The following is a 17,287-nucleotide window of genomic DNA, read 5'->3' on the forward strand; positions in this document are numbered from 1 at the left end:
TTCTGACATGCTCCATGGTTCCTGTGTGTGGTGTTATAGTGCTTGAAACATCATTTAAACTCATGAATAATAACTCTTACTTCTAGACACTATAGATAACAGACTGGATACTGACTCCTAAGAGCAATGAACAGATATTGATGCTGCTGTGATGACATCAATTACAACACAGCAACACCAGGATACAGAAATCCTGCCATGCCCTCTCCTGATGGGGTCCTCACCAAAGGAACTATACAGAAGAAACTAGAGGGGCTTTAAAAATGCAGTTGAAGGTTATGACTCACATCTGTGGGCCTAAACTGAGCTTCCTCCATACTCTCCCTCAAATAAAGATAACCAGGCCCTGAATCTACTTAACCAGAATCTTAACCTCTTTGAAGGCAGGTAGGAGCAAGGAGAGTCACTGAAACATTAGGTCATCCAATCTCTATCACAAGGCATAACAGTATTTCTCATACTACTTATGTCTTTGTACAGGAGCTTCAGCTGAGACTCCAAGGCAGAGAAAAATGGCTAAGTGTTTATGACAGAGCCCCACTGATATCCAAGTCCTCTTCCTCTTCTCGATGTACTGCTAGACTACATTTTACAGTTTCCTTTTACACGTAGGCAGAGCCCGATAACTAGATTTCCACAATGGAATATAAGTGAAAAGAACTCAGGTGGTCTCACCAACCACCCAAGTCAATTAAAAGAAGGGGTATCTTCCCTGAATCAATTAGTTATTTCTATGAAGCAAACCACCCCAAACCCAGTGGCTTAAAATAACAATTGTTTATTTAGGTAACAATCCCACAGGTCAGCAGCTTAAGCTGAGCTTGTTGGGTGGTTCTTCTCATCTCACTGTGACTCCTTTTTGTGTCTACAGTCAGGTGCAGGTCAGCTGGCCTCTCTGCTTCTGGGATTTGGCTGGCTGTAGGCTGAGGTGACCAGGCAGATGGACTCGTGTCTTTCATTATCCAGGCTTGTTCATAACACAGTGGCAGGATTTCAAGAAAGAGAGCAGAAGTCTGCAAAGTTTCGTGAGGCCCAGGCTCAGAACCAACACAGTGTCATTTCTACCATACTCTATTGGTTTTTCCAGACTACCAAAGTAAGCCATGGTGCAAAATAAGACCCTCCACATAGAAGATAGCAAAGATACTAGTAGAGGTCTATATACTAAACAACTGCATAGAGCAGAGCTCCCTCTACAACCACCAACTCGCTTTGGTTGATGACATGATCAAGAAATATACCCATATTGTTTGAAGCTACTGAGATTCCTGGGCTGTTTGTTATATCACATAGCCTATGCTGATACAGTGCTTGACATATCCATGCAGTCTGGACCACTAAGCAAACCCATTCAGCCCATCCTTGACACTCAACCTACATAAAAGAAGACTTGGTTTAATTAAAGAGGGAATTATTAGAGATAATTCTTACCTCTCCTATTCTACAACAACTGAGGGAGTCCCAAAAAACTCATTTTAGGAGATTGGCATTGTCTGATAGGAGGGACAAGTAAAAACTTCCTCCCTGGATGAAGGTGTGTGGAGCAAGAGAATCTCGTGGTAAGACTGGAATGTGAGAGAGCTGCTGGAAGAAACAGACCAGGGTTTCCTAGAAGCTGACTCTGAAAAAGCCAAAAGCAGCAGTGTTACTTGGGAAGCAGGAGGGACAGAGAAAGAGAAAGAACAGGCCACAATCTCCCCCTCTCCCCTGCTTATCCTCAAACCACCAGTTTGGTCTGACTTTGGAATAGGGGGAAATCTTTGAATTGGAAAGTATGAAGTTTTTTTTTTTAATCTTTTTTTTAATTTTTTTATTTCAGCATATTATGGGGGTACAAATGTTTAGGTTACATATATTGCCTTTCCCCCACAAGAGTCAAGTATGAAGTTTTGATGTTAAATTAGACTGGACTTTTTAGTCTTGCAAATGAAACTGTTCTAATATACCAAGATGACTGGAAAAGTAATGGAATCTCCCTGCAACATCATACAAGGAGTAGAAAAGGAAAATTCTACAAAAAAAAAGGTTTGTCAGAGAAAGAATAAGTCCTATTTATGCCCCACTAAGCCCAGTGACAAGAGCAACCCAAGCCAACTCACAAAGTCCACCAGAAGATGGATTCCACATCCTATAGCCCGGTTTCCTCCATGCAGCTGAGCTGGCTGGGAGAAGCTAGAAGGCAGCAGGGCTTCATATGGGCTTGGCAGATGACCATACCCTTGGAAAGACAGTTGGTCTTGTGCCATTCCTAAGATGCTGACACTTGCAAGATCAATGTATCCCTTTTCACTCCAACTCAGCTCTTCTCAATCTCAGACATTTTCGGCTACCAAAATTTATCTCATAGTTAGAAAAATATCAAAACTCTGCAGTTTCTTCCTCTGAATATGTCTATGACTCCAAATTTCTTATTGCTAAGATATATATTACTTCTTAACCAATAAATACATTCATCCACTATGCTCTCCTTATACCAACAAAATATATCATATATAAAAAATAAATCCAAAGACCAGATGCACGATCACATACAGAAGATCCACTCTCTATATTACTTTACCTAATATAATAACTTTTCCTATTTTAACGTGATTAATTACTCTTCTAATCAGCATTACCCACATTAACTACATTGATCTGCCACCAAGACTTGTTAACAAGAAAAAGGACAAGAGGAAGACCTGAATTTGTTTAAATCACATGTAACAGACCGTGTAGATGCCCCACCCATAATCTTCAGGCCTTGCCATTTTAGTGCATGCAGGTAGACTTCCAGCTGCCATTGTCTGCATCTTTTTTCCTGAGGGCTTTCTCCAAAACTCTGAGCCTTGGAAATGCCAGGGAATTAACATTTCCCAGAGCAGCCTTCAACTAATGATTGGGGTGGGGTATGTCTGAGTCCTGTATTCTATACAGTCCTCAGTCCTGTATTCTATACAGCTCCTTTACCCCAGAGATGGGATACATCTGAGTCCTGTATTCTATACTGTTTCCCAGAGTTTCCCTATGCGATTGAACTCCACTTGCCCGCAGTGGTAACTGGCTTGTCAACACATCCTTTATTGGCTGACTTCCCTTCCCTGTCTCACTTCTCCACCCTCTTCTTGAGTTCCTTTCATCTCTCCAATAAAATATAATTTATACTCAAAACCTGTCTTGCAATCTGCTTCCCCCAAACTAAAACAGCACAGTAACCCTGCCTGTTAGTTAAATGTGGCCTAAAGAATACTCTAGCCCCCAAACAATCTGATTGGCTTTTCCTCCCTAGAAAGGAGGTAAGTGGAGGGGCAGATGTGAGAGGGGAGAGAGCAGAAAGCATTCCACAGCCCACCCAGTGCAGTGAGAGACAGGCCCACGCCTTCACTTTGCTTATTCTGCATGGAGCTGTCTCTGAAACTGCCTACAGTAGAGCTTTTTCTGCCTCTGTCCCCAGGCATGGGAATCTCATGCTTTGTTTTAATGAGAATAGACACATCTGAAGGAGAGAGACCTTCTGAAGCCAGATGGGTTTGGTCAAGCATTCTGCTGCATTTTGCATCTTTCTGAAAGCATTCCTTTGAAAATTTTTGGTGTTTGTTAAGAAGGTTGTCATTATCCTAGAGGAAAATTTTCAGAGTAGGAGAACAGATGAAAGCATGTGACTGTCATATGAACCATAATGCCACATGAAGCCAAAGGTAAGTAAAACACTCAGATTCAGAATTAACTGTGACAGGAGGTGCTTAAACATCTTCCTCTGGTGGGAACCATACAACTGTTCCACCTCCTCATGGAGGGCTTCCAATCGTCTCTCCTCCCCACCAAGCTCCTCCACACTTGCCTCCTTCACTGTTTTTCCCTTTTTTGTAATCATAATCCCATAATCACACTTATCCTCTGGGACTCCTACTCCCCTGTAGGGCCATCTGACTTTCCATATCTTTGTCTCATCTCCCCTCTCAAAAATTGGCTTTCAACCCCTCCTCAGCATGGCACCAAGAGTAGACATATTTTGTTCTGTAGACCTTGAAGAGTCTTAAATCCAAATCATGACATCATCTTGAGTCTAGAGGATTATATTAGGTTTTCAGTCATTTAAAGATGGGCTTCAACTTGCTAGTTTGCAACAAAAGTCATAATCATTGACATAATAATATGATCATAAATTATAATAAAAATATACATAGCAATTGCTATGTGCCAAGCCTATTCTAAGGCTATAATCTCATTTCCTTTTCAGAATAATTCTATGAGGTAAGTATTATTTTCTCTATTGATACAGAAACTACAGCAACAAAACTATAAAGAGAATTGTGTAAGTTCACAGAACAAGTATATAGCAGAGCCAAGATTCAAGGCTCATATGGCTCAGCAGGTTGTACACTGCACTAAACCAGGAGATACCATTCACTTCAGCTGATACACAGCCTGCACAACTTTACACACCAGGATCCGAACCCAGGCAGACTGGCTCCAAAGTTCTATGGATTCTCTAACCAAGGGAGGAGTTAAAGCACAGCCCAAGCTTTATGTATGAAGATGTTTATCACAGAATTGTTTATAATAGCAAAAAAAAATACAAAGAAGAAGCAACAATAGAGGAATGACTAGGCCATAAATTAAACTCACTTTATAAATTATTTTAAAGTTATTAAAAATAATGTGTACAAAAATGATATAATACTGAAAGAGATGCCTTAAATTATAGTAAGAGATGAAAACAGTATATAAAAGTCTAAATCTAATTCAGTGGGGTAAAAACAGAAACATACTACATCTTGAGCTCCTGATATGATACCACACCTTCTGGGACCAACCAGATATTATACCTTATGGCAAGCAATTATATTTTACTCCTGTCATTGTGTACAGGAGAGCAACTTGTCCTCAATGGAATAAAAATTGTTTCTAACTTTAAGTTTTCTTTTCCTGACATTATGCTTATTCTAGCACATCTGTGATGTCCAATCAGGCTATCTCAAATGACATTATGCCTGGCAATGGAACTCACTTCAGAGTAAAAGAAAGCAGGTAATGACTAATACCAATGGAACTTGCCAGCCTTACCCTAACCTTATTACCCAGAAGTAATTGGCCTTATAGACTATGAAAATCTTTGCTTTCTCCTCCAGATCACAAAAGTGGTTGACAAAAAATTATTTGTAAAACACAACTCTTCAACTTCCAACCTGGACAAGATGGCATAGTCATGCCCTCCCCACTCTTCCCCAATAAGTACAATAATAAACACTGCAAATAACTCAAGAGACAACCAAAGCAGAACTCTGAAAGATGGACAAGAAAGGTACATTGGTTTATAACCCCAAGACTGGAGAAGCAACATAGCAGCAGAGCATCACATGACCTCCCAACCTACAGGAGAGGTCCAGCGTTCCTGATCTGAGTCTAGCAACAGAAGGCAGCCCAAGTAGGCTAAGTTCTCCCCCAGACTGAACAGGAGTTCACCTACAACACCATGTGAGCACAGCAAGTACGATGGGTCAGAAGCCCCAGGGTAACAGGGCATCAGGAGAAAGCTCTCTCCCTCCCTGCTGGGCCTGAGACTCCCCTTCCCCACTCCAAGACACCATGCAACTGGGAGGCACCCAAAAAGGAAACACACCGAGACAAGAGGGCATCATGACTAACTGAATTAGTTTTACAGACAGTGATGAAACAAATAATAATTTTTCTGAAGCATTCACTTTGCCATCATGCACAGGCAGGTCCACGCAGACATAACTCATGCCTAGAGAGACCTTGGAATATACAGCTACAGATGGCTCATATTCTTGCCACTGGGGACACAGGCAAGAAGGTTTGATCTGCCAGACTGCACGTGACCGTGACTCAGGACTGCACAGCATCCCTGACTTTGTTTAAAAGACAACATCCTACATAGATTTTGCAACTGTCCTATTTTTCAGGGCCTTTTTCAGTCATTTCATTTTCAAGAAGCCCACTCTTACCTATTCATCCCCTTGCAGAAACTTGTTTTAAGCTGGTAAGAAAGCAGAGAAATATTTTACAACATTGAAGCAAAATAATCTGACTGAACCAAGCTTCATAGGAAACCTGGGGAAAGAGTGAAGAACCAGGCTAAATAGATAAACCAAGAGACTGACGTTGTAAGACAGTTTGGTTTCAAATTTCTAGTTTTGCAAAGTCACATCATAACCAAGAGATTTTCCTCTGCGCTGCTATGCAAACCACAAGTAAGCCCAGAGGTCACCAGGGAGCTGCTGGGCCCTGCTACCTACAAGAAGCACTTTATCTTTCCCAGAGAATGACCTTACAAAGCAGTCACTCTCGGGATGTTTATCAAAAGAGAAAAAGAATTCATGTATATGACCTGAACTTATGTACCCCCATGATGAGCTGAAATAAAAAATAAATAAATAAATAAATAAATAAAATAAAAAAAAAAGAATTCAGTACCCCACATTTTTCATGGGTTTATGATCCCTTGCTCTTCTGCTGGTTTCCAGTTTCTGTCTGGATGGCCCACTATGAGGCTGCTCTGATCAGCAACTTTCCATGAACAAGGGGCTTTCAGCAGGTGACAAGAGAGAAAGGATGGACTCCACTCCCTTTTCAAAGTGGCATGTTATGGTATGTTTCTTTGTATCCCATCCCAGAGTATCAAAATAAAATAATTGCACTAATGCCAGAAAGAATTTACAGGAACATTGTAGAAAGAATTAGCAGAGCACCACACCTTTGTTCACATATTTAACAAATAATTATTAAGCAATTTGTACATGCTAGATATTGTTTTAGCCACAGGAGACACAGCAATAAAAGAAACAAAATCCTTGCCTCAGAAAGCTTACATTAAGGTGAGAGGAATCAGACAAATAAATAGACATATAATGTCAGAGGGTGATAAGTATTGCAAAGAAAAATAAAGAAGTTAAAGGAGGCAGAGCCAGGAAGATAGGGAATGGGGATACTATTTTATTTTTAAAAATTCAAAGATGATCTCTCTGAGGAGGTGATGTTTGAGTAGAGGTGAAATGAAATGAAGGAAAAGTATGTACACGTGTGAAAGAAAAGCATTCCAGGTAGAGAGAATTGGAGGTGACCAGGAAGGTGCACACTGATGGAGAGGAAGGAGGCAAAGTGTAGGTGCAGAGGCTGCGCAGGGAGAGCAGGCGGGGAGAGCAGGGTGTGGGGAGCAGCCAGCACAGCACCTGCGACCAGTGGAAGGATCTGACCTTCACTGTGCACAATACGAGAAGCCATTGGAGTTTTGACCAGAAGTGCAGCGTGAGCTGGCCGAGGTTTCTAAAGGGTCATGTGGACTGCTGTTGGAATAGGCTGTGGAAGGGGCAAAACCAGTTAGGAGGCTACTGCAATAATCAAGATAGAAGATGGGGTGGCTCGGATCAGGGTGTGTGCAGTGGAGATGATAATGTATGGCCAGATTCTGAATAAATGTTGAAGGAGACCTGACAGAATTAGTTGATAGGGTGGGTCCATGGGCTGGGAGAGGGAAACAGGAATCAAAGATGACCCCAGGACTTTTGACCCAAGAAACTGATAGAATTTACTGAAAAGCAGAAAACTGTAATAGAGATAAATGAGGAGTAGGCACAAATAGAATTAAAAGTTTGATTGGGGATGTATTAAGTTTGAGGTACATGTTACATGCCCAGGTGGAGACGGCAAGTAGCCAGGTGGACTTACAACTTTGACACTCATGGGAAAGGTTAATTACTGGAGATATACATTTGGAAGTTATTGGCCATATAGCTAGTAATCGAGCCATAGAATTGAAGCTTACGAAGACAGGAACCTTCTTCTGCAAGCCTCCTGGATTTTCATAATTGACTGTATTTATGCAATGGTAGACAGGATCGATAATAAATAGAACAATTGAAATCTGTCTCTAGATCCTACATAATCAAAGTAGAATAAAAGAAACCTCAGGACCTTTAAGACTGCAATGAGTTTACTAGCTCTGCTCAAGGAATCCAATGATCACAAAATATGAGGATGACCAAAGAAGGCAATTTAGATGAAGATCATCAAAAAGTATTTATGGAATGTATCAAAAGGACATCTGATACACACACACACACAATGCAAGATAGATTGACTTACAGTGGGCATATATGCTTAATTATCCATAAAGAATAGAATCAAGTTCCATCAGTTTTTTTTCAATTCTCTCTCTCTAGCTCTCCTTTTCTAACATAAGACTTTCAAACCTCCTCTCTCTTTTTCTGTCCCTTCCCTGCTCATCTCAAATCAAAATCCCAATTTATTAGATCGCTCTTACCAGACCAAACAGACTTGGGGGGAGCAGCATTTTTTACAAACTAACTTGGGATCTGTTATCATTTTTAAAAGATGACACTTGATTTCTCACCTGATGTGCTAAAGAATAGCAGAAAGGAAGCCTCTAGGGAGGGAATGAGATTTTCATAGCTTGAACACTAAAAATAACAGCCCCATAACACTGAATCTCATTACTGAGCAGCGAACGCTCTTGCCTCTCTCTTCAACTGTGCTGTTCACGAGATGCCTTTCAGAAGCCCACACATTCATTTACACTCGTGCCTACTCACCACCCCACCCCCACCTCTCTCTCTCTCTCTCTCTCTCTCTCTCTCTCTCTCACACACACACACACACACACACACACACACACACACACACACACACAGACACACACACAACCCACCAGCAGTGACTCTGTTACCTCTGGTAAACTTGGAAAATATGTGTCAGGGCTAGAACCTCCGTTTGTCATGTTATCATGATTTACTGGCCGGGAAATGAGCCTGTGGCTGCAGACCATTTTGCTCCTTATGTGGCAGATTTGGGCAGAGCTGGTGACGCTAATGAATGCAGCTGCACGTCCAGTGTGCAAGAAGGATAGAGACTCAGACCCAGGGTGAATTAGAGAAAGAGAAAACCCAAGTGAGAGGCACGACCCAGCTCACTCAAGCTTTATCAGTCACTGTTTACATCATGTTCACCCATAAAATAGATAATGACAATATTTCCACATATATTTCTAAGCTGATACTCTCTGGGGAAGTCTAAAAGTTCATAGTGGCCTTGTAAAGATGCATCAAATCTTTAGCAGATAATAAAAGAGATGTGAAATCAGCATTTTATCAATCACTGGACTAGACCTTCCTATGCCTCAGGAAAGGGACTATATGCAAGGCCACCAAAAAGCAATGGGCTTTGTCGTACTCTAATGTTTTGCCCTTAAGTCCTGTTGTAAGTCTCTTAGGGGACACTGTACCTCCAGAATCTTGCCCTGGAGTATTCCAGAGGAAAAATGTCAGCACAGCACACCATACCACACCACAAGGAGGTCTGCCTCCCTCTCTCTTCCTGCCTGACCAAGCCCCTTCTTCAGTGCCTTCGGAGAGCTGCATTTTTTACCCTACCAAAGACTTGAATTAGCAGAATACAGGATTATCCCTTGATGTACTAGGCTTAACAAAGCCATCCCAACATCCATGGGGCACTTTAGAGTTTGCAATGCCTTCATAGCCTTTACCACAGTGAACACCTTCAACAAGTCTCTGGGAGAAGCAATGTGGGTGTTACTCTCCCATTTTACAATTGAGAAGGGAAAGCTCAGCGTTAAGGCCACATACAGGTCAAGGTAGGTTAAAAGGGCTGGCAACAGGCCACCAACTGGAGGCCTCTGAATTGAGATCCACCTGAAGTTAACTATATTAACTTATCTTTATGGGGAAAAAAGTTCTGGAGTTGGACAGACCTGACTGCCACTCAGGCAAATGTATTAATTCCTCCATGCCAATTTGTTCATCTCTAAAAGTGATTCATTGTATCTGCAGAGGCTGCTATGATTAGGGGAGATCAAGAATGGAAAGCCCCAGGCCGAGAGCCAGGTCTGTGTTCTGGGGATGTTAGTTCGCTGTGTGCCTCTTCCCTACTCCCCCTGCCCAAGCTTCAGTACCCACAACACTCTCGTCATTATTGTAATTGTTACTAGATGTGATCGTACCTAACCTGTTCTGTGTGCTTACTACGTACCAAGCACTGTGCCAAATGCATTCCAGGTACCCCTATACCTAATCCTCGCCACCACCCTATGAAGTAGCACTATTATCAACTTTATTTGAGAGCCTAGAAAAAATAAACTCATTCTCAGAGCAGGTGTGCAGAGTTGAGAAGCCTTCTCCAGTCTGTCGGACTCCAGTGGCCCAGTCTCAGCCACTTTGGTATACTGCCTACTCAGGTCTCCTGCTCAGCCTGCTCACATAGCCAGCTTGGAACATGTGCCCTCTTCCCCTCCATTCTCATGCCCTGAGCCTCATTGACCCGAGTGACCTTGTACTAGACCAATAAATAGCTTCTAGGACCTGGACCCTGGTACTGTTCACAAGGTTCTTATCTAGGGTTGCCAGATGTAGCAAATAAAAATATAGAATGCCCAATTAAATTTGAATTTCAAATAAACAACAATTTTTAGTATAATTATGTCCCAAATATTGCATGCTATGCTGACTTGCATGGGACATATTTATACTAAAAATTATTCATTGTTCATCTAAAATTCAAATTTAAATGAGTATCCTGAATTTTATCTTGGCAACTTTAGGGATTTCCCAAACCCAAGTAGCCTTTGCCTATTTTGTATGTACCATGTCTGTAAACCCTCTTCTTCAAACCGTGCTGTGGTGGTCTGTTACATTAGTGGATTTTGAAAGACCATACCTCCACTACTCGTATCTTTGTAGAGTTCTCTCATCTTGAATCTGGACTGACCTATGACTTGCTTTAGCAAAAATACAGTGAAAGTGATGCTGTGCCTGTTCTAAGTGTAAACTTTAAGAAGCCCTGGAGTTTCTGATTTTGCACTCTTGGGATCTCTGAGCTCACATGCAAGGAAGTCTCACTACCATGCTGGAAAGACCAGATGAAGAGGCTTCAGAAGAGGGAGAGTCCCAGAAAGTACATAAAGGAAGACCAAGGAAAGCAGCCAACAGCAAGACAAGGCCAACCTTGGGATCTTGGCTGAAGCATTCCAGCCAGCCCCCAGCCATGTGAACCATCCTAGATCAGGTATCAGGCATGAGTGAAGAAGTTGTCTTGGACATTCCAGCCCCAGCAGACACCAAGTGAAACAGATATTCTATCCCCTCTTGTGCCCCTTTCAAATTTTAGACCCTCAGAATCATGAGAAAGTAACAATACTTTCTACTACTAATTTTTCAAGTATTTTGTTATGCAGTCATAGATAACCCATACACACACACACACACACACACACACACACAAGCATTATTTTCCATAAAGTTTAGGGGTTAACATCATAAGCATCTAGTTAAATTCAGTTATTACCGTGGACTCCTCACAAGCCAACCTTATAAGCTCTGATTCTAGATATAAGCTGCCTCTGTCGTTGTGACTTTAAAGGCTGCTGGAGTCCAGGAGTCGATGCCCATATTTCTCAGTTACGGCTGGAAACTGAGACGTGACAGGACACAGCAGGCAGTTATCTCGTTGTGCTGCACAACACAAGCAGCACGGGGCCAGCCCACACCCGGAGAGACATTAGCAGAGCAAGGCTGAGGGAACAGTGTCCAGCACCTGCTTGTTCTCAGCTGGGGCCCCTGCCAATCCCATTAGCTTTGTGCTTACATAATCACAACGTCCACCTACACATCTTTCAAAAGAAAAATTCCAGGAACTGTGGGCCATAATATCCATCTGAATTATTATCTGGGTTGGTACTCTGAGGGGAGAGGTGATAAAAGCACAGCAAGGAAACTATGCTAGCAGCATCAACAGAAAAATATAAAAGGTTATAATATTGATTCGCAGTTTAAAAAATAACAATGCCATCATTTGACCCCAAAAGTGGTTAAATCATATCCTACTCATTATTCATATTTGATGTCCAATATAATGATTAGGCTTGATTTTAGTGGAAGATTTCTGCATAGGAAATTAACAAGAGGAATTCATAATTCCCCAGAATTAGAGTTGATGTCACTAGGCCCTTAAAATATGTATATCATCCGAAAATGAATCAAGTGTAAAAACCTTTTGACAGAATTAGTTAAGACTGCTGGAAAAAATAAATCAGAGGCTCGACACTAAATAGAGAGAGCATTGTCTTGAAGTCTTTGCATTAAGCCATGATATAGGTACTAGAGTGTAAGAAATTAACTCAAGGTATGGCAATTCTTTTTAAGGACTCAGAAAATCCCTTAATTTTGACTTAATTGATTTCTCCAGAGGGGACTTTTCATGAAGGAAACTGCCCTGTGGCGGATCCTTTAACTGGAAGTATATTTGTTTGAGTACCTATTATGTGCCAAATTACTATGCTAGGTTCTGCATTTTGCAATAAGTAGCACATGGTCCTGATCCCCAAAGAGCTTACTGGCTTATACAGGAGCCATGAGTGAAAGCAGACTCTTGAAATAAAGCCCTAACAAATGGAGTAAATAGGTAGGTATGGCACAGGTTAGAAGAGGAAGAGGAACAGTTGGCAAAAGTGTCATAGAGCTGTAGGCCAATTCTGCACTAGGCCTGAGACCCCAGACTTACTCAATTCCTGTTGATTCAATTCAGGAGACAACTTTCTCCTGAGAAAAGGCCTTGTAGTTTTCAAGGAGAACAGCTTGATCTAAATGCTGATTGTTTTTCATGGCATTCAGTACTTTGGGGTCAGACAGAACTGGATTCACATTACAAGCTATAGATACATTACTAGCTTTTGAGCCTCAGTTTTCTCATCTGTAAAATGGGGATAATAACATTTATTTTGCAAGGTTTCTGTGAAATGCAAATGAGAGTGGGACAACTTAGATCAGTTTTCTCGGAAGCAGAAATCAAGACAAAGTTTCATGATTCAGATACAAGTGATGTATTTAAAAAATGCTCCAGGAAACCAGTATAGGAATGTGGGAAGCAGGACAGGGAAGAGGAAGACGCCAAGTAAGGGTGTGATCTCAGGGAGAGTCCCACGCACAGTGGCCTCAGCCTGACCCCAGAAAGGAGCTCTAGAGAGTCAGTCAGTCATGCCTCAGAGCTCGGTCCCTGGAGATAAGCGAGCTGGGCATTCCTACTGCTGCATCTGTCAGTCACCAACTAGGGGGTTAGAAGGGAAACTTCCACGGGGGTTAGAAGGGAAACCTAAACTCACAAACACTTCAAACTCTCTGCATATGTGGGCAAAGCACTCCAACAACTCGAGCATAGGCCTCCAAAGAACAGTTTCAAGGGGCCAGCTGTTTGGGAGCAAATGCCTATTGAAGCTGGGGGAGCCAGGAAGAGACATGATAAAAGATTCAAGGAGATCTGGGGGAAGTTCCAACAGCATCCACTTCAGTCTATAGTTCTTGGCACATAGTATTAATAGTTAATAAATGGGTCTTTCCCTTTTTCCTTAGAATGGAGGGGTTGGGGGGAGGAAACATCCCAGCCTTCTACACAATGGAGTCAAGATACATCTTTAGGTTTTCTCCTACTTGCAACTCAGAATCATGTTTTCTTGCAATAGACTGAAACTTCCGGGGGTGCAGGGAAATCCACCCAGGACCCAGGAAGAAAAGGAAATATAAATCCCTGACACACTCTAGTGGGCTGTAGCCCATTATTTCCTCAGTTTCTTCTCCAGCAGGTCCTCATTAGACCAGGAGAATCTCTTTCACCCCTGTCTTACTTGCAAAACAGGGAGTAACTAAATAAGGGGGCAACGTGGGAAGTGTGGCCACATCCCTGCCAGTCAGCAGTTTCTCACCCAGTGAGAGGCCCTGGGTCTTGGGTCAGTGCACCACAGTGGCTGGGCTTCCATACGAGAGGTGGCCTTTGTCTCCCATTCTGTGCAGGGACAGTCGCCAGGCCCATTCCCTTCTCTCAGGGGACACCTCCCTCCCAAAAGCTGGACCAGATGACTTCTCATATCTTGGGAGGAGCTGGTGCCCAAATGAAGGATACCTTTAAGATCCACCTGGTCTAACATAACACATAGTTCAAGGAGCCCTTTGCCTTAAACAAGGAGGGAAGAGAAGGTTCAGCACAAATCTAGGGTTTCATCCAAGGGGCCTGAGGAAATCTAATGTCTATTGGGCATTTGGTATGGGCCATGATCTCTGCTATTCAAGAATTTAAAAACTCCTTTTAATAGCTGGAACCAAGCATTCTGTTATAAGAGAATTATTTTTTGCTTAAGGAAAATACTCCCCCAGGCTGCATTGACTGGAGAAGTTGAAACCCCAAAAGCTTGGTCAATAAGAAGACAAAAAAACTAAGATAACTCCATCATTCTGCCTAATAGGTTAAGTTTTTGGAGATTGGAGTGAGTGGGTAGAGAATGGGGTGGATTTTAAAAAAGAAGAGAGGAGCTAAGACTCAATTCTAGGAGTCTACTCCTCTCTAGGACTAATCAATGTTAATCCACTTGTCTCTTCATCTTTAGTCTCTTCTCACTGGGATGTCTTCTACCCCTAAGCCTATAAATATGATCACTTCCCTCCCAGATGTTCCTCCCCAGTCCTATTCTCCCCTCCTTCCGCTTTAATTTGGAGCCTTATGATTCCTGTCCACTCCCCGTTTGAGCTCCTTGAGTAACCCTTGAGGCAGCCCGGGCCCTGGGCTTCATTGTATTTGGCCAAGGTGCCCAAGCTGCCCATCATTCCTAAGCAGTGTCAGGAACACCACAGTCCGGGTTATGCACAGTCAAGTGGCCTCCCAATTATCCAAGTCCTCATCTGTCACTCTTGACACCTGGTAAACTTCTAAAGAAGCCCCAGTCATCAAGAAACAGGGCAAATGCCTCCACCTTTAACATCACACTAGGCTAGAGCATCGGCAAGGTCTGTCTTGTCTTCCTTTCCACAGCACCTTGAGAAATGACTCATGTCCAAGTCCTCCTACAGATGAGCAGCCTGTGTCTGTCTTCCTGCTGACTCTCCAGTATTGATATTTTTATTTTGCTGTGCTTTAAAATGAAGTGTTTATAAAAAATGTGTCTAACCCAAAGACTCTAAGTTGAGAGCATGAAATGTATTGTTTTCGTCTCTGCCCCTGCCACAGCCTTTATGCTGTCAGCAAGAGACGCTGCTCCCAGGGCAAGCTAGGGTCTTGGCCCTGCTCTGAGTAAGTGGAGTCACTGATCAAACTGACATCTTCTTAAATTCTAATTCCATCTGATGGTGGGAATATGGGGAAATGGGCACGATCATACAAAACTGGTGTCAAGTGAATTAATTTTCCCTCTCTAGAGGTGCTCGCAATAATTATCAAGAGCCCTAGTGCCCGTGCCCTGTGGTCATATAATTCCACTTTGGGAAATGTACCAAGAGGAAGGCACAAAGTGCCATGTGTAAGGAAATTCTCATAAGAAAATATTCATAACAGTGAAACCTGGAAATAGCCTATATGTCCAATGATTTGGGTATATCTATATGATGAAATATATTATAGACATTAAAAGTAATGTTTGAAGAATAATTATTGATATAGGGAAATGTTCACTTTTTACATATAAATATATATGCATATTATAATGTTATCTCTCCAAAAGAATAAATACACCAAAATGTGAGATTATAAATCATCTTTTCTTATTTTCCTTATTTCTTACAACTATGGTAAATATAATATTGTTTCATAATTAAAAATATAAACATTTTCAAGTTTTGAACCAAAAAATTAAGCCTTTGGGTGAAGGTCACCAATAGGCAAATATAACATTTATTCAACAGCCAATTATTGAGCAGCGTATACATGGCCAGGCACTGGGCTTGAAGCTGGAAATTCTAAGATTAATAATACCCACTTTCTATTTAAAAGAGTTCACTTAGTACGATGGGGATTCATTTGTCATCTGGCAATGACCGTAAAATGTGGTTAGTGTAGTAGGGGCACAAAGGAAGGAATTCTGGCTTTGTTGAAAGAAGGATAAAAAAAAAATCTTCACAGAGGAAGTGATACTCCTTCAAGAATTTTCATTCACTCATTCATTTATTTAATCTGTCAACAACTATGTTTCAAACACCTTCAATGTCCCAGGCACTGTACTAGATGCTGTGTGATGAACCCATTACTCCTACCCTCAAGGACATCCCTACCTAGGGTGGGATTGAATGTCTTCAAGAATGAATGGTCATTTGACTGATTACAAGTGTCCGGCTGGTGTCACCAGTGCCCAGTTCTTCCCACCATACTTGCCTTTGTATCCAGGCTTCCTTCTTGGTATCTAAACTTCCCCTCCTCCATGTACCACATCTAACTAAGAGTTCCTGTCAATGACAGCTCCATTCTCTCGCGTCCCATTTACAATCCCTGGCCCCCAGCTCCATTTGGTGCTATACTACACATGCAGTCATGTCCTTTCCATATAGCCCCATTCTACCTCCTGAGAGAGTCGCCCCCTGCAACCTGCTGAATGGGCAGGGGGCATAAGACCTCACCCTCTGGTTATATCTGATTGGATGGAAGAAGACCCCAGATACAAGCTCACCCAATCAGGTTCTCTCTTCCAGGGGTTTGGAATGGAACCCACAGACTACAGATAGTCTCCTTTGAATGTTCATCCTCAAGAGTGCCATTCAGTCAGGTCTAAAAGGGCCTTTTTTTGCCTGAGCACTGAGTGTTGGAGAAACCAGGTCCAAGGAAAAAGAAAGGATTGAAGTAAACATCCAGAGAGCACAGCCCCTGGTAGAGAAACATACACTAAGCTGTTATCTTTGGAAAATTTCTCCCTGTTTCCCCTCCTTTTAATGAAGTTTGCTTGGATGGGTTTCTCCTTCCTGAAAACAGTACTATTTGATTAACACAGTCTCCAAGAGAAGGCTTCCTGAACCCTTGGGGATCCCACAAGCTTACTGGAGATACCCTGTGGTTGGATCAAGACTGGGTCATTCTCCAAGCCTTGCAAAAGTCAGATGCTCAGTGAATAATTATTGGTTGAATGAATGTAGAAATGAAAAGCTGCCCCAAAGAGTCTTCTCTGGCTGCCTGAGAGTCATGATTTACCTGTCTGATATCCACAGTGACAACAAGGAAAGTGGTCACACGGGCCCATGCACAGCTTGGATTCTCTGTCTCAAACTTGTTCCAGGAGTCATTTAACACCTGTTTTCTTTGGCAGTCCTAGTTCCACTGAGCTACACCAGTGGATATTAGAATTCTTCCCTGTTCCCTGTCTCCAGTGAGTGATGGCTTTTGTGACCATGAAAATGCTCAGTGTTCTCCTGAGTCCCATCAGTAGTGAGGGCTGTAAGGATAGGAGCACAGCATCAAGCAGACAGGCCACTAGTGAGGACTTAGTTCCTAGTTAGCAGGAACAGGCTTCACA

At 42.2% G+C, this 17,287-nt stretch overlaps 1 long non-coding RNA gene across 2 annotated transcripts in view; it reads right to left on the reverse strand.

Annotated features, from left to right (window-relative positions):
• Positions 1 to 11,462, reverse strand: part of LOC123627568 — a 65,283-nt gene extending 53,821 nt beyond the window's left edge. For both annotated transcript variants that reach the window (XR_006731352.1, XR_006731351.1), the window contains exon 1: positions 11,317 to 11,462. This is a non-coding gene — a long non-coding RNA (uncharacterized LOC123627568). The remainder of the gene's footprint in view (positions 1 to 11,316) is intronic.
• Positions 11,463 to 17,287: the final 5,825 nt, after the last annotated feature.

This window comes from Lemur catta, chromosome 1 (assembly GCF_020740605.2).
Source record: "Lemur catta isolate mLemCat1 chromosome 1, mLemCat1.pri, whole genome shotgun sequence".
Taxonomy (NCBI): Eukaryota; Metazoa; Chordata; class Mammalia; order Primates; family Lemuridae; genus Lemur; species Lemur catta.